The sequence below is a fragment of the Cebus imitator genome, unplaced genomic scaffold, assembly GCF_001604975.1.
Source record: "Cebus imitator isolate Cc_AM_T3 unplaced genomic scaffold, Cebus_imitator-1.0 Scaffold164, whole genome shotgun sequence".
NCBI classification, from domain to species: Eukaryota; Metazoa; Chordata; class Mammalia; order Primates; family Cebidae; genus Cebus; species Cebus imitator.
The window spans coordinates 3,097,662-3,104,188 of NW_016107479.1; positions in this window are offsets into that span (position 1 = coordinate 3,097,662).

Here is a 6,527-nt window from a genome sequence, read left to right on the forward strand (position 1 = left end):
CTTATTTATCTTTTATGTATGCATTTTTTGTTTCTGAGATGTCAGTGTGGTGATTTTAACAATATTTTTAAATTTTATTATTTTTTCTTAAAATAGGCTATACTTTATGTTTCCCAGTAGGGATTTTCCTATATGGAATATTTTGGATGCCCAGTTTCAACATATTATATAGCCCAGACTACACAATAATGATGCATATCTTGAGCCTTATCACTGTTTGACATTTTGCATTTCTGGGTAACGTTGGGAAAGATGAAATTTAGTACAATTTGCAGAGTTTATTAATATAATCACAACATGAAAGCAAGTTTAAAAGCAGTGAACAATGTTGTTCAAAAGTAAATCTAGACTCAGGTTTATGTAAACTAAAAGACTGTTTTTTCTAAACAAGATCCTTTCCATTAGAGAGGCAGCATACCTAGAACATGCTTTGAACCACGTTAATAATAGTAAACATTATTTTACAGCAGAATTTTTTCTCATGTATTGTGATATAGAATACACAAGAGAAGAATCTAATGAATTGATAGCTTTGAAAGAGTTTAAATGAAAAGGATTTCAGGCTTTGGAAACTGAACAATTAAGTACCAGGAATGAAAGATAACAAATAGTGGCAGAGCAGTAGCTACCACACCCAAACTGAAGAAAGATGAAACTGCTAAATTGCCAAAGTAAACATGAAACTTTCTGATTCACAAGGTTATATTTCAAAAGTATGTTTGTAACCAAGTATCACAGCCTCAAAATGGGTTTTAAAACTTTTGCTTTTTTCTCTCTTGCTTTCAGCCTTGAAACACTTTAAAACTGTTTCTCCCTTTCCCACCAGGCACTCCTGTGAACAACACTATCTTATCTAATTTTGTGCTTTCTTAGAAATTCCAAGGGCCAATTTTGAAACAAACCAGACAGAATCACCCAGCTATAAAATGCTCCCACTTAGGGGTTGTTAGGGACAGTTAGCCCACCACTACCGGGCGGAAGTAAATATGATGCATATGGAAACTCCCAACAGGCAATTACTCAAGATAATCATTGGAACAAGACATACAGGCCTGTACCCCCTATACCCTCCTGCACCACTCCACATATTTCCCACACCTTTCTCCTCCTTAAACGCCTTTGTCCAGCCCAAAAATTTGGAATGATTTGTTAAAAGCATCAGCCTGGTCATTCCCCAACTACTGATATTTGAATAGAGATGGTTTCCTTTCACCACACCTTGCTTCTGTGTTTTGCCACTGAGCAGCCAGCAACCAAACTTAGGCCACTTTCATGTTTACAAATTCAAATGTTTGAAACTAATGAGCAATTTCACTTTAGAGAGGGTATTATTAATATGGATCATGTTGTGTTCTTCAAAGAAATCTTGCCAAAATACCAATTATAAAATACTTATTTTTTTCTCAATACCACCCAGTAGCTTAAATATGTAGGGCAAAAGAAACATTTACTAGAAAGGACAAATATTTTTTATATTATTTTTCAAACTGAATACATTGTAATAATCACAAATAAAAATAAATATTTTAACCTTAAGAAGATGTCAAAATTATTCTTTCACTTCACCCAATGTTTTATTCTTGAAAATTAAAGCAATATAAACTCTAGTGCTACTCCAACTTTATTTTTGAGTTCTTTGTAACATGAAATGATGCCAGATAAATATATAAAATATGATTGCAAAGACACTGAAGTCTGAAATGCATAACAACAAAACAACAAAACTCCAGAAAAGTCAATTGCATGTATGTGTGTGTATGCATGTGTGTGCACCAAAGTATGTGCACATGTGTGAATATGTGTGTGTCTGTTAGTGTGTGTTTAGACTCCTAGCACTGTAAGGGACATTTTGAGAAACAATTCAAAGAATAAGTCTTTGTCATAAACACTTTTAGCCAGTAGTTAACCAGGAGGTTGTTCTCATTTTGCCAAAACCAAAAGAAACTTGAAAGCCTTTTCAACACATTGCATTTTGTCAAAAGACTTAATGAAGAACTCGATCCACAGCATCTGCAAAAATCTGGGCAAAATTGACTAATAGAAATGGAGATAAAGAGCCATGTTATAAAGCAAGATTATAAAAACTTAGAAACACTGTGATGAGTGCATCATATATAAAGAAATAATTAGTCTGATATGGACCAGTATAAGTCAATGTGGACCATAAAATTAGTCATTAGTGTTATTTATTAAATAAACATTTTATAAGGGCCTGTTGTGGGCCTAGTACTTCATTTAACATGAGTAATGTTGAGGTAAACAAAACATATAGTCTATCTTTGAAAGAAGTTTTCAGCAATAGGCAGTGGTTCCCCTTTTAATTTCTTCAATGAAAAGCGATGTTCACACATGGTAGCCTATGACAAAGAGCATAACCAATTGGTTATAACCCAGCATAGTTGGGTTAGGGATGTATTATTGACAGAACTGTGCTCCCCCAAAATTCATATGCTGAAGCCTTAAACCCCAATGGAACTGTGTTTGGAGATTAGCCCCTTAAGGAATTAATTAAGGTTAAATGAGGTCATAAGTGTGAAGCCTTGATCTGATAGGACTTATGTTATTTATAAGAAGAATAAGAGACACCAGAGATCTCTCTTTCACTCACACATGTACAGAGGCTGTGGGAGGACATAGAAAGAAGGTGGCCATCTACAAGCCAGAAAGAGAGCTGTTGCCACATAGCAACCCTGACAGGAACTTGATTTTGGATATCTAGCATCCAGAATGTGAGAAAATAAATTTCTGTTGTTTAGGCCAAGCAGTCTGTGGTATTTTGCTATGACAGCCCAAGCACACTAATACAAGATATTCGTACTACAGCTTCTCAATAATTTATAATTACTGTGACTACAAATATTAAATCATTGAAAATTGCTCTCTACTAGACATATGATCTGTTACTTCTTATATACAATTTCCAGCAGACTAGCTATAACCTCACCCCTCTTTTCCACACTCAGAAAACCATATCTAAAGGATGAGGACAGTCTTACTAAAAAACGATGTTAATATATTACTTTTATTGTAAAAAAACTGACATTGAATTTTACTAATATGTTTTTAGTAACAAAAACAAATTTAAGATACCTAAAATAGCTCAAATCAGTAATATGCCTTCATTACTGCAAATAACCTGGTAGATAGAGAATGGGGCAAAATAAAGTGAATACAGAGAGAAATATAGCAACATGTATGCCAAAGATATCCAGCTTATATAAAAGAATTGGTACCAAAAAATAACCACATTTTAATTAAGTCTGTGTATTGTTTTGTTATGTAATTTTAGGCCAATGTTATCTCTTTAGTCAAGATACACAGAGAATTACATAACGTGAAGTCAGTTGCTTTTGATAAATAAAATCTCTAGCTAATATCTCTTTCAAGGTAGCTAGATAGAAAATTTGAACTAAACACTCCGAGTTAAAAAAAAAAGTTGTTTGTATTTTAGTGACAAGACGAACTTTGGTTTTATGATTTGAGTCTAAATTTGTGTGCACAGTATACAATAACCAGTACACAATTGCATTTAAAGGTCTAATTCTTCTCATTGATACGTAACATTTCAGTTGTGCTGCCAGGCTAGATTGTGGAACAATTTCACTATTACCATAGAGTCATCATTCCACAGGAAATAATACTTATTAACACACTCTCCCTTAAAAAATCCTAGTACTTTCTGTGTAAGACAACTATAATTTGAGTATTATTTACCTGTTTTGTATCATGTTTTCTTGGAGCTATAAACATAATCCAGTGGATATTTTCATGAGTCATTGGCAAAATTATTTGCCTGTAGAAGCCAATTGTTAGCATCAGGAGAGCTCATGATATTTTTAGGATAAGAAAAATTGTAAAAATGCACACAGTATTGTCATTACATTAAAAACTAAATAGTAAATACATTTTTAAATTTAATATAATTAATATAAAGCCTGTGCATTCAGTATTTCTGACTAGAGAATTTAAGCACAAGCACTGATGAATAATCATATGGAGGACGTAACAAAATAGGCAATTACTACAAAAAAAACCCAAAATATTTTATTGTTTTAAAATAAATAAATGTTCTCATTAAAATATAAAATGTCTCCTCATGGTTCATGTATTTATTTGTCATTTATAAGACGTTGAGAATCTCTTTATAGAAGACTTCAAATAAAGCAAAAGTTCAACTGAAACAAATATAAAATTAGTAATTTTGGCACATCAGAATCATTATTTCTTTTAACGTGAAATGCATTAAAATTATATCAGGTTCCTATATGAATGACCTTTAATCAATTTAATATTTGATTTCAAGGAACACATGTACTAAACATGTCAAGCACTATGCATTGTGGGAACAAAGAAAAGGAAGATGCAATTTCTGCCGTCAAAGAGCTTAGCATCCAAGAAGACAATCTAGTAACAAAAAACAATTTCAATAGTGTATTGAGCTAATGGAATGATTCCATGAATAAAACATGGAAAGAGTGCTTCTCTTAGCTATGACTCAGTTTTCCTTGAGGGACTAATGTTTGAATTGAACCAAGTAAAGGGAGAGACTATCGACCAAAAGGTAGCTTAGATTTTTTTTAAAAAAATTATTTGTTACAATGGACAAAAAGTGGTTGTATATATTTATGGGGTACAATATGAAGTTTTGATATATGCATGCATTGTGGAATGGTCAAATTATGCTAATTAATATAACTATCACTTCACATATTTGTCTTTTTTTATAATGAGAATATTTAAATTTATTCTGTTAGCAATTTTGAAATATACATTATTATTAGCTATAGTTCCTGTGCTGTTCATTAGTTTATCAGAACTAATTTCCTGTGTTTAACTAAAACATGGTAGCTTTTGAACAACATCTCCCTTTAGCCATACTTCATGCCATCCTATCCCCTCAGCCTTTGGTAAACACCCTCGTACTCTCTTCTTGTATGAGGTCCACTTTTTAAAATTTCACATATAAGTAAGATTATGTAGTATTTGACTTTCTGTACCTGGCTTGATAGTGCCTGAAGCCACACTTTCATAACACTTAGGGGTAAATTGGAAGTTTTTTTTTTTTTTTTTTTTTTTTTTTTTTTTTTTTTTTTTTTTTTTTTTTTTTTTTTTTTTTTTTTTTAGGTTTGGGGGTACATGTGAAGAACATGCAAAATTGTTGCATAGGAACACACATGGCAGTGTGTTAACATTTAGGATCTGATTTGAACTGACACTGAGTGGAAACTAAAGCTTTGGATACACACAATATGAACTTTTTGTTTAACGATAGAACATATTATGAAAGACATAATTATTATATTACCAGTATTATTAGAAATTTATACCATAATATATGGTTGTTTAAACTTATACTAAAAACAAGCAAGATTTTAAGAAAGTAATACTAAAATATATATACATCTTTTAAATAATAACTTGCTTTGAACTTCCACATGAAATATAGGAATTTGTAAAAAGAGTGCCTGAGGAGCTTTACAAGTTGCTTAAGTAATTTACCTTATTTAAAACTGGGTGATCTTAGAGTAGAAGCCAAGGTCTACATTATAAGGAAGCCCAATTTCCCTCTGACAACTCAGAACTATTACTGCAAAGCACTATTTTATTTTGAAACACTTGGAAGAAAGACATAGCATGACCAAAAGTAATTCATTATCTTATACACCGAATAATAAGTAGGGATGTGGCTTATAACATACAAATGTAAGCTCTGGTGAGTAGTGGTCCTATCCCATGCAATTTTAAAAAAATAGGTAAAATGTATCTTTCAATGTTATGGTGTTTTTATTTTGTACTGTTTTTTCTTCCTGCTCTTTTTTGAGACAAAGTCTCACTCTGTCTCTAGGCCGAAGTGCAGTGGCCTGATCTCAGCTCACTGCAATCTCTGCCTCCTGGGATCAAGTGATTTTCCTGCCTCAGCCTCTCAAGTAGCTGGGAGTACAGGTGCACACCACCAAGCCTGGCTAATATTTCATATTTTAGTAGAAACAGGGTTTCACTATTTTGACCATGATGGTCTTGATCTCCTGATCTCGTGATCCACTCTCCTTGGCCTCCCAAAGTGTTGGGATTACAGGTGTGAGCCATGGCTCCTGGCCTATTCTGTACTTTTTTGATACTTTTCTGCACTCTTTCATAATCCACCAGTAACAACATAAACTTTAGATTTTGATAGCCTCATTTTTTTGGTCTGTAAAGTTGTTACAAGCACCTCACAAAACTGTTGGGAAAATTCGACACCTAAAACAATTCTAGACAATCACTCAATATGGTAAGTTTCCTTTCTTCCATATGATCACCCTTCAGCCTTCTTAGAAGCCAAGAAGCCTAATGTTCCCTTGTTCATCTTCACTTACATTCATGTAAAACTCACTTTAAAGTAGAATAGGTTATAAAAATGGGCAAAGAGGCCGGGCGCGGTGGCTCAAGCCTGTAATCCCAGCACTTTGGGAGGCCGAGGCGGGTGGATCACGAGGTCAAGAGATCGAGACCATCCTGGTCAACACGGTGAAACCCCGTCTCTACTA